This window comes from Haliaeetus albicilla, chromosome 19, assembly GCF_947461875.1.
Source record: "Haliaeetus albicilla chromosome 19, bHalAlb1.1, whole genome shotgun sequence".
In the NCBI taxonomy this organism is placed as follows: domain Eukaryota; kingdom Metazoa; phylum Chordata; class Aves; order Accipitriformes; family Accipitridae; genus Haliaeetus; species Haliaeetus albicilla.
In genome coordinates this window covers 19,836,836-19,861,216 of record NC_091501.1, presented here as the reverse complement: position 1 = coordinate 19,861,216, position 24,381 = coordinate 19,836,836, and the positions used below count along the sequence as shown (strand labels likewise).

The following is a 24,381-nucleotide window of genomic DNA, read 5'->3' as shown; positions in this document are numbered from 1 at the left end:
TTATTAACTTGTTTTCTTTTGGGGGTGGGGGAGTGATAAGAGGAGGTGAAGAATCCATCCACACCTTTTGTCATAAATTTCATTAATGGCAACAATCAAGTGAGTTAATAGTTAAAATAATTCTTCCACATTGAAAATTATACTTTTATCTTCAGTATTTTAATTCTCAGTCTGATCTCTGACTTCAGGAAGTGTGTTTGTCTTTAGGGCATCTTCTTCCCTCATAATGTTTTAATCTCTACCCTTGCATGTCTTGATTTTTCATTGTCTGCTGTTCTAAGCCATCTTTATCCAATATGTAATTTGTTTCCTTTTCAGACACACAGAAACAAGTGACTGCTATCTCAGAGGTCTCAGCACAACCTGTTTCTTCCCCCCCCCCCCCCCCCCCTTTTTTTTCCTCCCTAGCCAACAAAACAGACAGAAGCTGAATCCAAGTCTTTGCTGTCCCTAGTGACCTTTAACAAGCAAGCTGAAGGCCACACCTGTATACCAGGATCATCCCCAAATTCATTAGCAAGGCATCAGTGCTCTTCCTCCACTGTCATCAATTAGCTTCATTAAGCTGGCTCATGATTACAGGTAACAAACAGAAGAAACCCAAGATACTATTTAGCAATGATTTAACTGCAGCACAAAACAGGACTCGCCAGCTAGGGAGCTGCAGTACAGGAGATGAGGTAGCTAGAAAGCTTCATGATCACAGATTGTGTCTAAAATTCACATGCCTTCACAGAAAACAAAATTCCAACCCTCCCTCAAGAATACAAATTGATGGCTGGAGTGTCAATTCTTTCAGAACCCATCACTGCCTGTAACACCTTGTATCTTGACTCACAATTTTGAAGCCACAAGGCTTGGCCCAACTGTGTTCCATAACATTTTCAAATCACCACAAAACATTTGAAAGAAAACCAAACCAGCAGGTGAGCTAATGAAACAGATGGCTTATTAAAGTTTCTTTTTATTTGGTCACTGTTAAGAACTTAACCTTGCATTTTTAACAGTAAGTTTCACACTCTCACACTTGAATTAATTCAACAGGAACAACAACTCTGAAATTAATATTCTCCTTTCCCCAAGATTAGATATAAGAAGCATCTGAACTCCACACAGACTTGAAGTACAAAAACCCAAGGCCTTTTTGGAGATGGTGACAGCACTCAAGTGAGAGTCCCAAGGATCTTTGCTTCCAATAACTAGATTTCAGTCAGACAATTTCAAAGCAGCAGTTTAAAACTTAAGAGCATTATATTTAGGATATGTACCAGCAAATCAAAACAATATCTGATGCAGTGCTTAATTTCAGCTCTTGAGATAGGATTTATTTTGATACAAGTCTAAATCCAGTTCAAGCAGGCTTAATCACTAAATCCCAACCTTGAATCTGTTTCAGGATTAGGACTGAAGTATCATCTGCAGGTGGTTTTACACAAAGCACTCTTTTTCCTCGGTCTGTATTCCAGCTACTAACAAGTTTATCGGTATGAAACAACACAATCCTACTAGAGAGGCAGGACTAAATGGACCCATCCCAGAAAGCCTCACTGCTTCACCACTGTTCTAGCAAGGGTTGGATAGTTGGTAGCAGCACAGCAGAGGTTAAGACAGTTAGCAGCTAGGATGCATTTTATTCAGTGGCAGATGACCAGTTTTCATCTTCCAGATATGTTAGGAAAGGAGACTGCACTGCATATAAATTCTGTGACAAACAGCTCCAGAAAGTCATATGCATTAAACAAACATCTCGTGATTGATCATCTCAAGTCAACAGACATACGTTTACTACACTGTAATGTCTTCCAAAGCCCTGTAAGTATTTGTTCTTCATTAGTATCAAACACATAGAGCATTTGAACAAAATAGCAACCACAACTTTATTAACAGCAGCAACATTAAGGGAAGTCATATTTATACATCTCTAATATGGTCTAAATACTGTGTGGGAGTGAAAGAAAACAAAACAAAGAGCAGAGGAATAAGCAAGCTATTTCATTGTAGGAGAAATATTTAAATGAAAGCTACAATACATGCAGCTTGCTTCAAAGTTGCCTTACACCTCTAGATGCCCTAGCTTCAAAGGAGAGAAAATAGGTCATTCTCTCAGCTGGTTTCAAGGAAGACACAGCCCCACCCGTTCAACATTTCCCTCTCCCCTTACGGATTGTCTGCAAACACTTAGAGCCAGCTGAAGGATTGATTGAAGACATTTGTGTGCAATTGCCGATATTTACACTAATGGCAATGAGGTCATCTGCTCTGTTTTGGCAAGAACTGGCTTAACTCTTGGTTTTGTAGAGCTGAATCTGTTCTTTACACTTCAGTCAAGCCCATATGCAATATTTGCTGTGCTTTGTCACTTGACTTGGACTCCAAATGCAAACTGAGGGCAAACTTCATAAAGCTCAGAAAAAACATACAAAAACCTTATTATACTTCCCATTTTTCAATATATAGCCCAAAACACAGCACCCTCTTCCACTACATTTTTGGGAAAGTTGCATGCAAATAAGCCCATTTCTCCACTTCCATGCTTGCACTGGAAGATTCAGGAAATAAAAAGATCTTACAATTTAACTTATCTATTTAAATCTGAATTAGCTGAAGTTTTAAAAGTCAGTTAGGTATATGGTTTAATGCCATGGTACTACGTGACTACTGAAAAGAACTCTCACTAATTAAATGCAATTCCTGAAACAGAAATAAGGTGAGGCACTTTCAACATAATGGTTGTAAAAAATTATAATCTCAAAACTTTATTCAGAGAGCAGCTACATTATTCATTAAACATTATCTAAGAAAATTCAAGTCACTCTCCTGGCAATCTAGAAGAGTCTGCAGGACAGAACAGAACATATTTCTACAAGGAGTCTTTAAACAGTTAAAGCAAATAAGAAAAACGAGTGGGGGAGAATCCATCCCTTTCTAAAATTTACACTTGGCTATGCTTACTTCCATGTTTCCCCAGGCACAAAAGAACTTCTTTGCTTCTTCTATGCTGTTCAGAGGACTCAGCTGGATCATTGAAGTGCCTCCCCTCTTTAGACAACTGTGAGCTTGGGTAATTTTATTTATTAGAGCAAAATCTGAGGTGATCATAATGCACAGCAATAGCTTGTGGACTAAAATACTCTAATTGCATTACTTAATTTCCATAGTCCTGCTTTCAGTGCTGTGGTGGTGCTACAGCCAGCTCCAAGCTAAGACTACACTGCTTTGGCCAACTGGCCACACTGCCTCAAAATGGATGTGGAACTGCAATACCACTTCAGGAGGTGATTATACTTAGGTATCTCTATTCAACTAATAATTTTAGGAGAACTGTTACAAACTTCATACTTTCTAAACTACTAATTCTCTTAAGTTTGGCTAAAACTCACCTAAGAGGTCCAAAACTCCCTGGGAGGGCCAAGAAGCATAGAGATGAGTAACATCACTATAAACACGCTTCCCCTTGGGAAGCAGTCTTACAAAGATCATGTATGGCATTGATAGATTGACCCAGCAAAGAGCTCTTCGGGAAAAACAGGATTCTATGCCAAAAAATTGACAGCAAGTAAACAAAGGTCACAGTCTGCAATACCAATGGAAAATGGATGTTAGGTCAAATTCAATATAGCAAGAAAAAAAGTTTTTCATTTTCCTGTTCCTATCTTCTTTCTCTGTTGCAACAATTTTTAAGCCAGCACCACTTTCCACTTACCGATTCCCCCCCATGTTTTCAGACACTGTCTACATTTTGTACCTTCTGAGATACAGCCTTTCATTACTGACCATGCAGTTACAGGCTTTCAGCTCAAGTCTTAATGACTATATCTTCCTCCTCACTGCACCCTCAGCAATCCCATCTTGTCCATTTGCCCAGAATGATGATGTCAGGACAGTTTTCTGGAGTCAGCAGACTTGCCAAAAGCAGAGTGTGCAAAAAAAGCCCTCCCCTTTCTCTAGCACATCATATGCGATCCACTTATTTTCATTCAGGAAGTCCTGCCACACTCATCTCCACCCTTATTTCTCATATATTTTTCCAAGTGAACGGTACCACTTGATGGTTCATTTGTGAAAGTCACCTCAGACACGTGCACAGAAGAGAAACTCCACTGAGTTGCTGGTTAAACCTCCTCATTATCCTCCTTCAAATTCTCCCTTAACCTACTTCTGTACAGGGCCTACCAAAACACAATGGATGAATGGGTGGCATGTTGTGACTCTACTGATTTTCATGCTAATTGATCTTATGCTACTCATCTCCATGTGCCCTGCACACCTTGGGCAGAGCATACCTTCCTTTCAGGGCCTTTTAGGGAGACCAAAACAAACAGTGACCTGCTTAAAGAGCTCCTGGAAAGCATCCAGAAGATTGGCGACTTAATCAAGCCTTTGGGGAGTACTCTTGTCCCTCCATAAGGAATTTTAACACCATTCCTGCTATCATGGTGGATCTTTACCATATGTCTCTGAACTTAATTATAAGATGTCTGGGATGCCAGGCACTGGTACTGAGGAACACACAGTCCAACTCAGGTGCTCAGTAATGCTGTGTGAAGAGCTCAGGTCCTCATGTACTCTCTGGGCTACCATCATACTGCTTATGAAGTACAAAGTCCAGCTTGCATTTCTTTCTTGAAACAGAAGAAAAAAATCAGAGATCCAATTAGGACATTTTTAGTTTCCACTGCTCCTTCTTACCAAACTTAAAAAAAGAATTATCCATTTCTGTGGACTCCTCCTCTCCACAGAAACATAGAGGACAGACTGTGTCATCTGGAGAGCCATTAGCTGCAGTGAATGAGTTAACAAACAGGGTTAAGGATTTAGAACTTTGCAACAGATCTTAACAAAAAGAGCCTGGCCAGATTTCTTTTAAATGAGAAGTGGTTGCTGGGATTTCTAATCTTTATTGATATGCAGCTATGGAAGTGTACAATACCAGGTAACACTAGGCGGCCAGAATGGCTTATTAAGCACAATTACCTAGCAAGGAATCTAAATCCTGGAAAGAACTCAAGGGGGAGTGCCCACGGAAAGTTTCTGCTAACTGTAAGCTAGTGAGCAAATAAAAACCTAAAATTATCCAAAATATAAAGCATTAACGAGTCCAGACATCCAAACCATGACATTTAAAGTAAAAAAACCAATTATGGAAGTATAAGATATCGGAAAAGAGAATTAAAGTCTTTTTTTTTTTTAAATGAGCAAATTGAAAAGCCACATTAAACATCAATGTCCAAATTGCCCATGTGCTTCTAAGCATCTTTATCAAAGAGAAGGTATCCATTCCTCTAAAGAAGGTATTAGGCATTAGCAATCTCGGGGAACAGTTCAACATTCTGTGTGGTTTGGACATCTTTAGCACAGTTGTACATCAAGTTTTCTTGGTTTTCTGTGCAAAACAGAGTACAATAGAATTCTACATCATATGCATGTAATGCAAGCCAGCTTGGGGAAAAAAAAACCAAAAACCACACAACCAAAACCACCACCACCACCCCCCATCCCCCCCTCCCCCAAAAAAACCCAGAACCGTGCAAGTCCTTGGGACATATGTGTTACTGAAGAGGTGACAATAAAGGCCTATAGTTTCAATAGCAACTAATTTAAAATTATTCACATAGCACATGTTTCTATGTGTTTCATATGTTCAAGCAGCCTTAATTTCCAGAAAGTGCCGAGGCCTCAGGCTCTGCAACTTCAATCACTTCAAGCACCTCAAATGGAGTGGCCCAAAACAGATGTACTCCAGTGACTCAAAATTTTGATCTCATTTGCCAAGATCCCCATCATCTGGGGTTTTTTTCTTAAGGTTTTCACTGCATGTTTTCATTCTAAGGGCAAACAATCTTTGTGTTAATTATGAGTGAACTTCAAGTTTTCCAAGGAACCCCTGGCAATTTAGTCACCTAAAGAACCCTCCTCCTCCTGCTTTCTTCTCTCCTCCTCATCTCAGTTACAGGAACAGCTTCTAGTGTCACCATCCTTCCTCACAAAATGATTGCACTGTAACAAAGTCCAACATGCAAACAACAGGATTCTGAAACCAACATTGATTTAAGTCTTCATGATCTTCTCCCTTCTCCTTCTTCCTTTCTTCCGCTGTGGAAACAGTGCGGCCATTGGCATTGACAGAGCTGAGCAACCTCCACAAGAGCAGAACAAGGCAATATAATAATTGAAAGCATATCCTGCAGCTTGATAGATGTACAGACAACACATGCAATTGTTATGATTAACTTATACTAAAGTCTATTGTATACTATATGGGGAATATATTAGGATGGTTACAATAATTTAATGGTTATCTGCTAGAAACCAAGTATGGCAAATTAGGCATTGTAACAGAATTTGCAATGGCACTTTGCATTTCATTATTCTGCTTCTCAATATTCATTCAAAACCAGGAGAACTGGTTTGCTCAAGCCTTTATCATTCTTGCATAAGTAGTAAGTTGTGCACATAAAGGTACCCCATGTTGAAGTCCCTTGAAGGGTATTACTAGTCAGAAACAGCCACGTTCTGTAGAGATGCAGTTGCACATCTCAAAAGGAGGCGCTAGAAAAGGCAGGATTGCAAAGCAGCAGCCTTCCACTGGGAATGGGAAGATCCCAGACTGTCCCTGAGCCCCTAGAAGGGACTTTCAGCTCCCACTGTCTACAAGCGAGTGTGACTGTTCAACTCCTGCTCAGATTTTGGCTAACACACAGCTCGCGCTAAGGCCTGATGTATGCTGGGAGCAGCACCATTAGGTCAAAGCAAGGGCAACACGTAGGCAGGACACAGTGACCAGAAAGAGCTAAAGGTCATTATGCAGTCATTATCATCTGCAGCTTGCTGTCTTCTGCAGCCATAATCCATGCATACTGCTTGTCTGGTAGTTTCTTCAGAATCTGCTAACTTGTGGAAACAGTATAGACCAAACTTCCAAGCTGGAAGGTATAAATGCGTCAGGTCACCCAAAAAGCTTTTGAAGCGGATCCAACAGCAGCTGGACTGCTGAGGCTTTCGTGCTTCCTGGTGTGATATATGGGACGCCTGCACCATGATGGAGGAGAAAGGAGGAGCGCTCTCACCATCAGCTAGGTAACTGTTTTGCTCACAGGTGCACGAGTTACAAGTTATGAGTTGCGAGTTATGGATTTGAGAACTTGTGAGTTAGAAACCTCACAAGTTAAGTGATGAACTAGTGAATTCACATGTTAGACTAGTCTGTGCAAAGGGGATTGAGCCCTTGTTTATCATGTTTGTTTGTTTTCTTTCCTAATGAGATCATAAAATAAAGCTTAATTTACAGAGTTATGTTGTCCTATAGATTTGAGGGATTCAAATGGACCATGACAGCTACATACAGATAAAAGAAAAACAAGCTCTTCGCAATGTTCCATACAAAGTTTTGGGTTCCTCTTTTTGCTTTTAGAAGCTATATAGTTCAGCAACATTTTGAAAAGAAAGGATTAAACCTGCTCTCAATAGAAGAAATCTAGTCCCCTGACCTAAAGACCACATTAAGGTCACTTTAAGTGTGTTTTCACCACAATTTTAGTGCAATTCCCTCCTTGACATACTGACCAGCCTAAACTTTAACCTGGAACAGCTACTATCTTTGCCTGAGAATTCATCTGTGTGCATGCAACCAGCATAGGCAATGGTAGATAGTAGTAGTTTGGCTTTCTCTGTAAAATGAAATCATGTTGCACCTGGATTGCAAAAAGAAAAGTACAATCAAAACTTTCAGCTCTTATTTTCATGCTTGGAGAGGAAGCAGTTTGCTTTCACTGCAATATCTGCATCCTTTGTAGGTGGCCAAATCTGTTGTCCTCCCAAGGGAATAAAGAAAAATTCTATGCATGGAAACTTACGAGTTTCCAACCCTCTATGTGGGAGTAGTCCACAGAAGAGAAAGCCTTTAATTAAAAATTACTTTGGAGCTTAAGTCCTGCTTGTTCAACTATTTGCAGTCCTTCCACTTACAAAAGCTCACTGGGATCCTAGATATAAGAAGCTGAAACATTTAGGCTGAACTAACCAAACTTGAGAGCTTTCAATATTGGCAATACATTTTCTTGCTTTAGTAGTGCTTTAATACTAGGTGTATCCATAGATAGAGTATAATACCACCAAGCTATTTCTGAAATCTTTGCTTTCACAAAGGTAAGGCACATTCAACTACAGCATAAAGCTATACTCATACAATCTCATGCCTTTTACTGGAGAAATAAAAAGCTAGAGAACGGTATCACTTTATCTGAATTCCACTGCTAGGGCTGGGGTCATACTGTTTCCATGTGCAAACACCATGTGGTATATCCTGCACTTTGCTGACAAGAAGCAATCTAATACTAGACTTCTGAATCCTAAACAAACAATATTGTAATCCACTGTCAGCTGCACAATAACTGCTGTGCTCTGTCAAAATATACTTTTAAGGATAAACATGCCAAGAAAACCTGCAGGAAAAAAGATCAGATACTAGCCCTGCCTGAGTTCTAATGCTTTCTTCCACATGCCATCACTCCTCAAATATTACACTTGCAGAAATGCAAAAGCAGATGGGGATATGAGTTCTTACCTTCACATCAAAACAAATACACTGCTGTCTGAGCACTTTGAAGAGTATTATTTAGAGTAGCAGTGTCAGAACAGATAACTGAGCAGCATGGTTTCAAGCTTGAAACCAAACTCCAGTTGATACCACTTTAACTTCCAGAACAGACAGGAAAGCTTTAGAAAGCAGTATTTAAGACAGCAATGAATGACATTGACTGGAAGCGACTCTGTAGGGTTACATCCTCTGGTACCAAGACAGACCAAGAGGAAAACTTCCTTACAGGCACACTAGACATTGCTACACTCTTTCCTGGCTCCACGAATGGATTTCATAAAACCTGCAGCACCAGAGCTCCCTACCCAGTGCAGCAAAAGGACAGCCACTGAGTGTCAGTGTGCCCAACGGCCCCCCCCCCCCGACCCCCAAGGCAGATGCACCTGCAAACGCATCTCTCGTGTTCAAGCTCTTCAGTCAGGCTGGGTGAGGATGGGGAACGTCACAGCTCAAAGTCCTTCTCAGGAATTTTAGTACCTAATTCTGTCCTTTGGGTTTGAATACTAGACCCAGGAACAAGGAGGAGACTACATGAGTAGCTCAGAGCATCTACCTCTGAAGCAGGAGAGCAGGGTTCTAGCCTTTTTTTTGCTTGAAGGGCCTCAAACCCCATCTTTTACTTTCAGATAAGTATTACGGTAGATGACGGCATGTATCCTTCCTCCTATTGTCATGAAGCCAAAAAAAAACCCCCAATGTACATGAGACTGCGGAAAAAGCAAGAGGGATTTTAGCTTTACAAATCTGGTAATTAAAGGCATTCTTATGGTATGGAACAATTTTCAGTTCTTAATACTGCTTACAGAGTTTGGATTAAAAAAAAGCCTTTCATAGAAATGCGTACACAGTCCCGGCAGCAAAGATGAGAACTCAAGCAGTTCACACTGTAGGTTTCCCACTGCACAGAGAGAAAAGTATGCATCAGGGTCTCCAGTACAGTACCACCAGGTGAATATCAGATTAACTTTCAGAGTGTGAAACACAAAAGCCATCTCTCAAACACTCTAAAAGATCAACAATGACTAAAAACAGGACTAGATGTATAACCCTGCATCAGCTATTCAATAACAGGAAAAAAAGGAAAGTTAAGCTTTTATTAAAAAAAAACCCAAACCCCACAATCATTTAGTATTCTGAAAGCATTAACCGAAGGGAGAAAAGAAAGCCTGAAGACAGACACACTTTCATACTAAACAATAAACTGAAAATGTAATTCACTGATATTTTAGATCTTCAGTATTTTAATATACCACAGGGACAGCAAATTTTGAAGAAAGAACACTGCAAAACAACAGTGTTTCAGCTTCATTTTGGGACATGCTTTGGACAAGTTCTCTCCATCCTAAATTGCTCTATGATTCTTATCACCTGTCAACATACAAGGGCAGGTTAATACAAACACATGCATATTAATCAGGAAGTTAAACAGTCAGTGTTTAGCTTACCTGAAGCAACTTTTAAGTCATGGATCAAGTAAGACTGATTGTTCTAATTAATCAGCACCACAAACTGTTATTAAGTTCTGATTTCAGCATCCAGGGAGCAGTCAGAACAGTTAAACCTTCCGTCCTCTTATGCTAATGGATAACGACTAGGATTTCTTGCTTCCCACACTTCTCCTTGTGATGTTGCAAGATCAGAGGAAACGTAGAGTCCAGTACAATATAACTGGTAGATAATGTTCAGGCTCCAATCTTTTTTTTTTTTTTTAAAACTTGCTTGCAGAGGTCAAGTTGCCCTTCAAGTACTTCATGAAACAGGATTTTGCCTTGAAGCTCAAACCTAGTTATCTAATCTATAGTCAGTTTTAACCTTGAAGTTGTCTCTGTCAGACAGAAGTGCCACAGATGTTGCCTTGGCCCGAACACCGTGGTAGAGAGCACTGGTTTTCTCAAACGGAAGGAGTCTACCACAGAACAAAGTTATTTCCACACTCACTGGAAGACAACAGATTCCCCCTAAAACTTTTGAAATAGTCAGGCATGAAGAAATTTTTGTTAAACAGAGCTTATGAGATATGCACAAAACTTTCTTAACCTACTTACGTCCTGTGGCATTAGCACCAGCTCATTGCAAGAACACGTGGAAAGAGACTAAAATTGCACCAGTGAAGGTGTAGACTGAGCTTCAGGCCCCGAGATCCTTAAAATTGGCCTACAGCAATACTTGTGTAGAGACTACAGGAAATCTCTTGCAGAGGTCAACCTACAGTCTTAATATTTAGCCAGCACTGGCACTCAAAAAAACCCCAAACCCCACACTCCAAATCCCCCCTGCACGACTCCTGAGAGAACATAAAAATCAGCTAACAGACCATAATGAATAATTACACACAGGTATTTACTCATTGCAGCAAGAGAAAGCTGAAGAAAACGCAAAACTGTAAGACATAATGTAAAGCCTAATTAAAAATAGGAAACCTTAATTCAATTCAAATCCAGTTTAGCACAAATCACTGCCCATGGAGCTTATCGTCTAAACTGTCAGACAGGCACAACCCTCCTCTCGCTTAATGGAGGAATCAATCCAAGTAGGCCAAACGTCAGATGTCAGCAAGTGTAGAGTACGGGATAAAGTACTGAGACACACAAGTTCCGTTAAATCATGAACATAATGAAAACCAACCAGAACTGCTAAGGGAACACTGCAATGCTCAAATCTTCCTAGCTTAAAAACTAGAGAGTTCAGCATCAGAAACACTTGCCCAAGCTTACCAAGACATATACACAGCTCAACCCCCAGTCTACCTCTGTGTTTTTAGAAACACTCTTTAAGAGGAACTATTACTACTTTACTCCCCTTTATTTTAAAAAAAAGAAAACAAAACAAAACACTAAACAAACTCATACCATCTTGTGTATTCCTAAAAGCTTTCAAGTGAGTGGATACCACATCCATTTGACTAATAAGCACTTTTTCTCAATGTTCCTAAGTTTCTGTGCAAACTTAGCAGGTAAAGCACTACTGGTATACCTTGGAAAAGGTTATGCTATTATAATGTCTGCACATGTCTTTATACCCATTTATACCGTTTTTATACCCCTGCAAAGGGGTCTACTGCAGCTCAAGAACATGTTTTACCAATGCTATGCATATCTCAAAACTGAGGTAAGAAAAAAAAAACAACCAACCATTATGGATTCAGTTTAGAACCTCTAACAGAATATACTTTACATGTCACAGTAAAAAGATAATCTAAACCACTTGTGATAGACTATGACATACAGGTCCTTTTCCATGTTATTTTAAAACCTCTATTTTTCTTTACCTGTAAAGAACTTCCATAACATGTTATTGGCACTGAGATAGCAAAGACAAGTTGGTGATTTAAGTAATTCTGTAGGTACTTTTGACACATCTCCCAGGAAAGTAAAGGCATTTGAGATTCTACTATAAAACTGCATTACCACCTATATTTTCTAGATAAAGTTCTCTTTCCAGTTCAGCCATAGCTTTTGCATCAACTGCACGTAGGGTAAGACTTATATAGCCACTATGGAATTGAAAATGGAAAGTTTAATAATGTGTTACTCACAGAAATCTATATTTTCTCCTCAGACCACACAAGCTGTGAGACAGAAACTACTGCTACTTAAAAGTTATTTTTCTCAGGGTTCCCTGCATTCACGTTTAAGTTTTATATTTTATACAGCTATGCTTCAGCGAAGAAAATATGAGGTTCTTTAGCTATGAACACAGCAAAGATTCACTCCCCACCCCTTACCCCCCAAAAAAACCCCAACCCTCTAAAGAAACTCTTTAAGGGTATATTGAAGAGATTGAACTAGAGACTGTCAACTACACAATACGCTGCTGATGTCTTTATCCTTTATTTTCTTCTAATAAAACCACTGTACTTTTTACTACAAGGTTAGTCTTTCAGATACAAAATAAACAAGGAAAGGCAATTTCTATTCGTCACCAAATTAAGTAGATTTCAACACCAAGATGTGAAATAGTCTTAAATCTTACCAAAAAGCCTTCATTGTACATATTCAGCAGAAGCTAGGTCATCAGTACTACTTCAAGTATTTTTGTTTAGTCATTACTCTGTTGAGAGGCGTCTTAAGATATTTTGTTTGGAAGTTAAGAGTACTAACTCCTCCAGGACCCCAGCATGCTAGGGTGGGAGAACAGAGCATTCCAACCAGCATCCAAAGAGCTCTGAAGACCAGGGATAGCATGGAGATTCAAAATGAATGTTAGGAAAAACCTTCCTGGGAGGGTAGGGCAGCTCTGGAACAGGCTAGCCAGGCTGGCTGCAAAAACTTCTACCTCTGTAGGTTTTCAAGACATGGACAGACCAAATCCACAGCTGACTTTATACTGTGTTGGTGATGGTTCTGTTTAAGTAGGATGTTGGACTACATTACCTCCCAAGGACCCTTCAAACCAATACTTTGTATGATTATGTGAAAAAGGTGAGAAAAGTACCTCTAGGGGAAAGGGGATTACGTAGCTTGCATGTTCTGAATAATAGGTAAAGGTTTATGACTTTATCTGACAAGGACTCCCACATTATGTTGTTTTTCAGAATCAATAAATAAATCACACAAACCCTTCCAAAAAATCTCTGATAACACTACGTTTGGCAAAGATGCTTCTCACGTGGCTGAAATGACCCTGTTAACATGCACATAAAGCATGTAAAGATACTCAACAGATTTGCAAAGGCATTTTTGTCACACCTGAGTCTGAGATTCTGTACTACCATGTACATTTATTTGTACCTCCAGCTTGCACTGCCTACATATACACAAAATCAGGAGCTGAGCTAGAGCACATACAAGCATATTGGCCAGCAAATCATAGTGCTGAATGCATTGCTAATGTATGGCATGGCAGAACGTAGCCTACACATGCTTTAGACGTGGACTGCCAGAGTGCTTTCAGCAACAGAGAAGTACGAGCAGTGCTTCACCTTTAGTATGGCTCACATACCGAAGTCAAGAAAATCATACGGGTTTACTGAGAGAGTGAGTAGAGAAGTAAGCTGACACCACAAGTCAACAAGAAGTATACTTTAATATATCTCATGGTTCTCACATTCACTTGTATGCCATGACTTTTATTCCAAAGAAAGGAATGGAGAGTGCAGTTGTGTGGAAGGGAGAAGATGCACAGGCCACATGTGCTGCACCCAGTTTTTACAGCTAGCTGGGAAACAAGCTACTGCCACACCATTGCCTAACTCCAAAACTGAACAACTCCCATTTTTCCAAGACATCCGATCTGAAAAAAACATCATCATCACTGGTTACACTGAAATGCCAAGGCCATATTAATCACTACATTAAATTTCTTGAATAAAGCCTTTGTTTCTATATTTAGAAGTCTGGCAAGCTTCTCCCACCTATTTTAGATTATACTTGGAAATACTTAAAAATGGTAAATAAGCTTCATCCTTACAGGGCCCTCAGCAGAACAACATGTTTCAGCTTCCTGACTGTGCATCTACTTCAGATGCAAGTCTTCTGATGTTTATATAATTATTTGACCAGAGCCAACCAACAAAACAATTTGTTTGTGCTACAGGAAGAGCATTAATGGAATTTTCTCTTCAATTACTATTATAGCTGTCTAAGCCTCTCAAAATCAAGTGCATTTCTGAAGTCTTACATTTCTAAACCAAATTAAAAACTTACGGAAGAGCACTATTTCCAGAGAAAAACGCTTGAACCTTATTTAGAAGTGTGCTCACCACTGATCCATTAAACAAAAATACAATGCAATGAGTTCTGGCAAACTAACACTTTGCTTCCCTTCCTTCCTAATAATCCAGCTTGATGGGAAAGCCTGGGAATGAAACAAATAGCTGAAAAAAAAAGGGGGGGGGATGTGGTGGTGGTAAAATGCCTTAATTTTTAATTTTTCTATTTTGAAAAGGACTTTGCTGCTAAACTGAAAAAGACCACTCAAAATAATAATTCCTCACCCAGCACGAAGAGACACACAGAACCACAGAATACTTGTTTTTAGAAGCAATCTGGAATCTTAACCTTCTGGTTTTGTTTGAAAGCACATGGGCCTTCAGTCATTTTTTTGTGACGAAACAAAGCCTTGCTATATGAAATTTAAAGGGGTGCTTTGTCCAAAACGTACCAATCCTGTTACAGGTGACAAGTGTCAGACTTGGCCAGCTCTGTGACAAGCAGTGTGGTTCTACAGCTTCCTGGAGAAGCTGTAAGACTTCAATTAGAAGTCTACTCAGAGCTAGGAAAGGTTATACAAAAGAAATCTGAAATTACTTTTAAGAGTACAAAGCTAGACTTAAAGAATGAAGACAGGCATCCATGTTTCTCTTCCTATTTAGTGATGAATGAGCTGAATATTAACTCAAAGGTATTTGTGATATTTCTGGAGATTTGACAAATGAGACAGACTTTAAATTTGACTCCATTTAGCTGCTATTTTTTCTTCCTCACTTCAAGATAACAATTACTACAGCAGGTTTCCTTAATAACTAAAACTCAAAAGGTAAACTTTTAATTTCTTTAAAGCCTAGAAATTCTCATTTTTAAACATTGCGAAACTATCCTTTGCAGGAAGCAGTCTACAGAATTGCCAAACCTTCATGGAAAAAAGAAACAAGATTGTATCAGAATGACATGCCTCAAAAAGCAGTTTCTTTCCTGCCAGAGAGAGAAATTACTAACATGCATTGCAATTAGTGCAAAAATCAATACTTCCTTTGCAGTTGCAGGCTGGGAAAACTAAATTTTTAGTTACTGCTATGCAAACATCAAGTCAAAAAACTTGGAGCTGTTGTTAGAAGTTGGGTACTATGCACATATTTTTTCCTCTCAACTGTTTAATGACTATCTATCATTAAACACCCATCCGGTGAGGTCTTCTACATCTTGCTACTACAAATAGTAGAATATTGAAGAATTCTCTAGTGATCAATAAATTAATAAAAACCAAACTATGACCTCAAAAAGGTCAGTCAGGCTAGCTTTAAATTTTGAGTCCACAGGAAACACATGATCCCATTCTTTTCACTGCTCTACAGAAAAAGCCTACCCAGCCAGTGCAGCAGTGAGAGGATGCAAACCTTGCCAAAGCTCAATGAATTAATGAACAAAACTATGAAATGGTTTGCTTGCAACACCAAGAGCTTGGATGCGGCGACCCGTGTCCCAAGAAGTAAAGAACTACTCAAACATTTTTGAAGCACAACAGCTAGGCTTTCCTGTCTCTTCATGCAAGTGGCATTTCTACACGCCACCCTCCCCATCATTTATTATCAATAGTTCTGTCCTTGTTTCCAGACGTACTGTCTCCACTTACATTCCATTTTCAGCTTGCCCTCAGTTAGCAAGAAAATGATGAATCCCAATTCTGAAAAACCACTGGCAGAATTACTATTTTTTTAAACATAAGATCAGTATATTTTCTCAGAAACATAGTCATAGTATTCAACTTTAAATGCATTTCAGAAACTTTAAGTACAGTTGCTACAGATATATCCAGATCTAAATGATTTGTTTACAAGATCTGAGTTTTATGCAAGGACAAATTCATATAGGACAATAAGAAGGGGAAGGAAAATCAAAAAGCTACATGTAATAAAAATGTGAACAAGTGAGGAAAAGAAAAGAAACAGATGCACACATCATGGTATCGTCAACTTCAGCTATGTTATCCCACCAGTCTGAACAAGTGCAAGGTCATTAAAGAGCTGCAACACAGATAGCAAGGGAACAAGAGGGTACATTGTGCAGCGTCCAACTCGTAGTGGGGAATGGAGAGACAGAAGAGATGAAAAGCATTTCTTGTAATCCAAAGAATGCAGCAAAATTCAAGGATCCCAGTGATAACATTGTCGAAGCAAGCTCGGGTTTTTTTCTGTACTAACTCAAAGACAGTATGAGAAAGGTATATACACAGTAAGATGAAAAGTGCAAGCAAAGCAGTGAAAATGCAAGAGGCAACATGTTTCCTTTGAGATTATTTCTCACCTCAACCAGAACTTCCTGGCCTGTCAGAAAAACTCTACCTGAACCAGAGATCCTTTTAGAGAGCACCTGGGAACTTGTCCCATCTCTTCATTCCTTTCAGTAGATACCAGCAGCAAAGATCTGGGGGGTGGGGTGGGTGGAAATCACAGCAAGATCGATTAGCGAGGTATTTTCTGATTCATGACCCACAGCATTCAGATAAAAAAGAAAATCCACTCAGCTTACATGGCAGAAATATGGTTCTGGAAGGCAGCACACTGAGGTTTTTGAGTCCAGCCAGTAGCAGAAGTATCTCTTGGCTCAGGAGGGTTAGAGACATCTAGTTCATACACAACACTGGCCACAAAACACTCTAGCAGTTACTCACAGCTGGAGGACACAAATGACGTCTCAATGCTCAAACACCAACAAAATTTGGGTTTGTTGCTTATTAAGCTTCCCAGAGAATGTAATATCTCCCTTTCTGTGTTTGGAAACCACATAAAGTGGTAACCAGCTAGAAAACTTTTGTAGGTCATTCAAATGGAAGGGAAAAGGCAGCTCAGGAAAGCAGTACTATACACTATGCTCCTGATCCAGCAAGAAATTATTACTAAAAAAGTAGTGTGCTACTGGTGAAAGCCTCCAAAGTGTCTCTCAAAACACAGGTTTTTGTCAACTGTACTTTAAGATTTTGTGCAAGTCAAATCAATTTAGAGACCTACACTTAACTTTAAAGAAAAAAATAAGTCTATAATTATCAAACAGGTCAATTTGTGTCCACTTTCCATATTTAAAGTTGTAGAAGAAAAAGTTTCTCAAAGAAAGTCACTCCTCTGTTGAAATCAACTGGAGACATGACTAAAATTCTGATTTATCAATTGAAAAAGTTTCATGAAGTATAGGGGTCCTGGACCACCTACTATTCACAAAGAACCTTGTCCTGAACTATTGCTTTTCTAAGCTGTAAAGACAATTTCAGAGAATCTACAACACCTGAAGAGGCGGCATACTGGGCCAAGACCAAATGTCAATCCAGCCCTGTAAATCTGTCTCCAGCAGGGATTCATCACTCTAAGCAGGTCACTGATACTGACCTTGCACAGTGGATCTTTGAAGCCCCTGACAGAAAAATCCATCACCCTTGAGGGTGACTAAGATTTTTCACCATCTGGTGATATAAACCACATTTTTTCTGACTAGCAGCAGCTTACCTTTGCTAGTAAACAGTTCAAAGGCAATTGCTACTGCAACTACGACATTCAAAAGGAAACAGTTTGCACAACTACGAAGTCTCACCACAAGAAAGCAAGCTGTTGTACATGACTTTCATGAAGCAACTGCAGAAGTGAGGAGGGTAGTGGCCCTCTGGAGGAACATGGAGCAGGACCTGAAACCTTGACTGATGCGCTGTGGAAAAGATTGAGACCTTTCCTCAGTAAGCTAAAATACAAGCAACATATTGGACATTAATATTCCTAACCCATAAAAATAAAAGGAACAAGGAGTCATAACAAATGCCTAGGGAAGAAAAAGGCTGCAAGAGTACTTTATAGTTCTCCTAAAATCCCTGTTGGCTTCCAACTGGTCCCAGCTCTTGTGCTCACAGGTATGACTTGTATTTATTAGCCTCAGCTGGATTTCTCTTCCACTCTTCAGTCTCCACAGCATCATGACAGAGAGTTCCACAAATCTAATTCTTGTAGTATGCTTTTTGTTTGTTCTGAACTTGGTTCCTGTTAGCTTAATTTGATGTCTACTGGTTCTTATGCTGCCAGAGTGAATAAATTAAGTCCTGCTTGCCTTCATCTCATTCATGATTTTGTAGGCTCCCCTCACTACATTAAGCTGCCTTTTTTTATTTTGGACTGAAAAATCCTAGCTTGCTAAATTGCTTCTATCTCTCATCACCCTTACTGTCCTCCTCCAAGCATTTTCTAGTTCTACTGCCTTCTCTCTGAGGTGAGGGAACCAGACTGCAAAGACTAACCAAAGCTTATGGGAACCACAGATTTGTATATGGGTATAATGTTATTTTTCTTCTGTCATTTTATTTATTGATCAACACTGAATAAAAGTGGATTTTATTTTTTTTTTTTTAGTACAGAAATCTATTACAACTCCATGATTTCAGCCTGGAAGAAGTGTTTTATTAAGCCACATACTACAAGCTGACCCTTTGTCTTGTGCCTCAAAGTAAACAGCAAACTGAAGTCACATAATAACAAGTTAGATGAGTGATGTTTATGAAGAAAAAATTTGGTTTATTCAAAACGAATGAAGGTAAATAACTCTGCCCATGTGAGGATGGGCAAGCACCATCTTGACAAATTTTCAGCAGGCATATACCTCCTGTTCTCATACAATAAAATCATTCAGAGAGCATAACTCACGTGGCTCATTTCTAAGTGACAAATAGAGGAGTGACACTTAGTCACCTGGCAGCTAGCCACAGACTTGCTCCACTGAAAGGAATTTACTCAAATAATAGTCACAAGAAATACTGAAATATTTTAACTTCGCAGAAGAAAACCGGACTCAATACCACCACACTCAGTTTCGTGTGTGTGCGTGTCAGTTGCAGGTAGCAATTAATACTCTGGAAAAGTCTGCTTTAGAAATGATCAGCTGATTTATATATTAAAGAGATACGTAACATGCCTAGAGTGTGAGACTGAAAGTGCTTTAATGAATAACCAAAAAGACCTCCCAAATACAGGATAACTTAAGACAGTGCCAGTCTCTAGAGATAGACTCCAAGACAACACAGTATTTTTAATGCTGTACATATGTACGTATGCATACACACACGTATCTAGAATCATAGAATTGTTTAGGTTGGAAAAGACCCTTAAGATCATTGAATCCAGCTGTAAACCTAACACTGCCAAGTCCACCACTAAACCATGTCCTCAGGTGCCACATCTACACGTCTTTTAAATACGTCCAGGGATGGTGACTCAACCACTTCCCTGGGCAGCCTGTTCCAATACTTGATAACTCTTTTAGTGAAGAAATTTTTCCTAATATCCAATCTAAACATCCCCTGGCACAACTTGAGGCCATTTCCTCTTGTGCTATACACTTCAGCAAAGCTCCTATAGAGTATACAGAGTGCATTTTATATATGTGTATACATATTTCTACTAGTTAACATTCTACACTATATTAAAGACAAAGAAAGTAAATACTTTCACAGCCGTGCAATATTACTGCCTATCCTTACAGGGCTGGAAGGACCACCAATGACAGTGTGCTTCCACCTTTCCTGTAGTAAGAAAAAGCTGCTGTACCTTTACACTTGCCTGTACTTCAGACACACAGAACTTAACCATGAGACAAGCTATCATTTTGGCAAACAATAAAAGTATTTTGTCCTGTTTAGTTATACTGGTCCCTCACCTGCTTCAATTATCAATAAAATACTACTACAAAACATTGTATTTGCAATAGAAGTCGTTGTAGAATGGTATTCTACACAGGAAAATGCTGAAGGTGGTGTGACTGGTATAGAAGTCTACCACTTAAAAGCTTACATACGTACATAAGACACATTAGCTTTAAGCGAGGCCCATGAACTGTGACAAGCCAGAAAATAAACTGCTTATTCTGCTTATGGACTCCAGAACGGACTCCTGGAAGAGTGAGTTTCCCCCACTTGCTTCACTAACTTCATTTACACCATAAAACAGAGGACTCGGAAATCAAAGCAATATGAAAAGTAATACCAATACATAATCTGACAGTATCTATTTTTATAGTGTTTAATTCCAAGTTCTGATATTTCCACTACATTAAAAATTAATCACATTGTCAGGAAAAACATTATCTGCTACTGTTTTCTTTTCCTGACATCTCTTCTGAATTTTTGGCAACGTCTTGACTTGCCAAACTGAGGATGTCTCCTTATAACCAGCACTGTGTTTTAAATGTACGCTCACGTTAAGAATGGGAAACAGTTGGACCACAGAGTTGTTGGGGGTGGAATGGGGGGTATTTTATGTACTCACAGTACTTCTCATGCAGAACTTCTATTTGAAGAAAAAAGAAAACGTCCCCCTCTCCAAACAAAGTGAAGACTCCACACACTCCAGAACTCTACCAAACCCAACGGGATGGGAGCCCTCTGCTCAGAGCACATCTATGGCACAACCCAAGAGGCAGCTGCAGCCCCCAACAAACCCATGTGCAGCCACAGCCGATTGCCCGACCTACAAGTCACCTACCAGCTGTTGCTGGCACTGAGAGCTGCTGCCCAAGAAGGCCTAACAACTAGGGGAGCCAGGGACAAGAGTCTCCTCTCATTCAGGGCACACTCCTCAGCGGCAGAGTTAGCCTTGGGTCTCCCTCTTACACAGCTGGTGGGGGCATATACTTGGGGATCACATCATCACAGGAGAGAGAGACTTGGCAGGACTGTTGCAGGTCTGCTCCAGAACACAACCGTTTTGAGAAAACAGATGTTGCACAGAGCAGGAGAGCTGGGATCTTGCTCAGATATCTAACCTTAGGAAGAAAGGGGGAGTGATAAATATGTATTTATGAAGTTCTTTAAGCTTTAGAATTCTTGGCATGCTTTATGTGCAAGTACTTTCAGAAGGGAAAAGGAAAATTCTTATTTGAAGTTTTTTGGTCTTAACTTCTTACCTGCAGATGAAGGTAGACCGAGATGTCTGCTTATGCTGTGGGCTTAGCGCAATCTGCTACTCCAGGCATGGGTGTCAACTCTGCTGACAAGGTCAGTTACTAGAAGAAAACATTATTATACATTAGGAAAACTACCTTCTTGAGGGTAACGTCCTGTTCTCCCTCTTCCCTTCAATGCTTTGGAAAAAACACAGTGTTCACCTAGCACCTACAGATATGGATATATAACAGCCTGCTACATACAAGTACTATTTTATTTTTTAAAAGTTAGTTCAAAAGAAATGGGGAATACTGTACTTAATTTGTGAGATCTTGTACCTGGTGTGACATTTTCCTGCTATAAATAACTAAGTGTGATAAACAACATTTCAACAGCTTTCCAGAACATTTGGAAAAACTAAGCACTGTATGAGGTAGTCACGAGCATCTACCACTGCTAAATTGTAAATATAAGAGATAATTTCACAATCTTCTTTCCTAATTTTCTTTTTAGGGAAAATAATCCTCAAACTGGAGGTGTTCCAGATGTAAAAACCTCCAAGCGTTCTCAAACTGCATACCCTGACTCCCTTACAGTAGTGAATCATGGCCAATGCACACATAACAAGTCAAACTAGGCAAAGGGTAACAAATCCCAAACTGCTGATTAAGACTAATATTAATCATCTTGGAAGGTATGCTTACTACAATGATGTTTAACAGCATCATTGTGACAGACTTACAAACATTACCTAATACTCTGTCAAAGCCAAGAAGAACATGAGAGAAGTGTTTATTTTTAAACCTTCACTACCAAAGACTTTCTGAATAGTCTTTTAAAGGAATATATCTATTATGCATAACACTAAATGGGAACTTTACAGTTTGACAGAAGCATAGAAGAACAAATCTAAATCAGGAAAACTTTCCTCTAGTCTTTTAGCATCTCCTCTTCCACTGTTGCCAGCCATTGAATTTTGTCAAGATAAACTGTTTTTCTCCTAGTATCTGTCAGAGCTATATAACAAGATTCAATAAATACCAACTCCCGTGTAAGCATGTCATAACGGTCCAGAAAACAACAAAAACCTCTTAAAGATCTGGAAAGAACAGTCTGGCCTGTTGTAAAACACTACATGACACACTACACATCAAAGCCCTGTAGGAGTAATTACTTATTTCATTACGGCCAAAAACTTCAAAACGGGGCATTCAGGAACTCCATAGATCTCAGGCACATATCAAATAATTTTTACCACACCAGCTGCATATGTAGCTTTCATGCACAAACCAATATTCATTAAATTCCAAAGTTGTCAGAATATGTTTTTGTGAAGTGATGTTTTGGTGAGTTTATGCCTCTCAGCTGAGAAGCTGTAATTTCATACAAGGAAGAAGTGCTTGTTAAATATCCTTAATGTATTCGCTTGCAGTTACATTATAAAACATTGCTTTAGATTCTCTACTCAGATTTATTTACCATGTAGCCATAACTAGAGTCAAACAGTCATAGATAATGCTGAACATTCATTTAACCCACCACATCAGGCTAAGTCACGAGTGCTTGAGTTCCAGTTACTTATCAATCCCCATATACACGTTAAATTAGGAAAGTAAATCTGGTTGTAGGGTACAGATGGTGACTCAGTTAATCCAGAGATACGCTTGAATTTTGTTGGGGGATGGAGACGTAGAGGAGAGCAATATCATCTCACCCCAAACTATGAGAGCTCAGCCACAAGATGCTGAAGTTGTCTTCATCTATTGCAGACTGATCAACTGCCAAATAGTAAACATTTCAGTCACTCTTCCATGCTAACTACTCCAGAATACTTTACACAACAGGCAAAGAATAGCGAATTTTTAACCTGAGAATAGAGTAGCTGTGATGCTGATCCAGCAGTAGGGACCAACACTTCCACTCAGACAGAGCCACATTATCTTTAGCTCTATTGAAGCACTAAAGCTCTTCTCAGACCACTTTGCAAACTGAGTGGGAAGGAATAAGGATAAGAGCCACATTCTGTCCTTAGGGACCCCCATTAAATCAGATTCTCAACATCAGTCACTTCCTCTTTGTTTTCCTCAAGCCATATGGCTTCCTGACAAAATCTGTACAAACAATAAATCCATTAATCAAGCCACTGCTGGAGGAAAAGGCTTTTTTTTTTTTTCTTTCCTTCATCAATCCAGACATTTTAATGGACACGTTTTATGTATTTTATTTTATGGAAGTCCCAAGGAAAATACTGAAGTCTTCTTTGTTCTCACACTGCAGCCTTGTAGGCTGGAGCCCCAATTCCAGTACATACTTGTAGAAGGAGATCCTGACATGTTAAAACGCAAAAAGATACAGAAATAGAGAGAAGTCAAGCAAGCCAACAAGAAAGGAATCCAATCTTATTGAATCTGTTAGTAGGGATTACAGTATAAATTGCTGCCTAGGCTGCCTAGCATACTGTGTCGAGAAACAAAATAACAAAAACTACTTTTTTTTTTTTTTAGTTAACAGAAATAGGCAGAACAAGAGAGGCATTAAAAGTCATTTCTATTCCTACAAGGCTCTGGGGAGATGCACACATGCAAATGCCAGAAGTAGGCCACAAGCAGCTGAAAGGAAAAGCTTCTTTTAAGAGATGCCACAATAAAGGACTTCTCTGGAGGCCAGATTTCTTAGCAAGGTGAACCAAGATGACCAATTCCACACACACAACATGCTACATAATCTGTTTGGTGTCTCCAAACTTGTAAAATCATGCAGGTGATCATATTATTCTCAGATCATGAGGAAATAAACACTGCACATGCAAGAAACTCTACAGTAGGGAGGAAGCACAGAGAGAATAAGATTTCTAGCTCTTGTAGGTGGGAAACTCCCTTTCTTGCAGGTGGGAAGATCCCACTCTCCTGTGGGAAAAGGGAGAAACGAATTAAAACCAAACCTAAGTAGGCTGGTTGCTTCATCAAACCAAACAAACTTGAGACTGCTCAGCTTCAGTTCTGCTGCTCGGTACCAGCGGGCACAGGAGTATGCCAGCCTTACACTGCTGCAGAATAAAATTCTGTTCATAAAGAATATATACACATTGTTGGGCAAGCACATAAAGAAAGAGTGAAAAGTATGGTAAAGTGTTCCTTTTCTTCCTACTCAACCAATAGCCTCAAAGAGGGTATGAGGCTGAGAATTCAAGAGCACAGAAAAGATAACCAAAAGAACAA

General features: G+C 39.4%; 1 protein-coding gene across 2 annotated transcripts in view; it reads right to left on the bottom strand.

The window, feature by feature from the left end:
- RASSF8 (Ras association domain family member 8) overlaps positions 1-24,381 on the bottom strand; it is a 90,264-nt gene that overhangs the window by 27,336 nt on the left and 38,547 nt on the right. For both annotated transcript variants that reach the window (XM_069806676.1, XM_069806677.1), the window contains exon 2: positions 21,184-21,282. The gene's annotated coding sequence lies outside the window, so the exon portion shown is untranslated. The remainder of the gene's footprint in view (positions 1-21,183; positions 21,283-24,381) is intronic.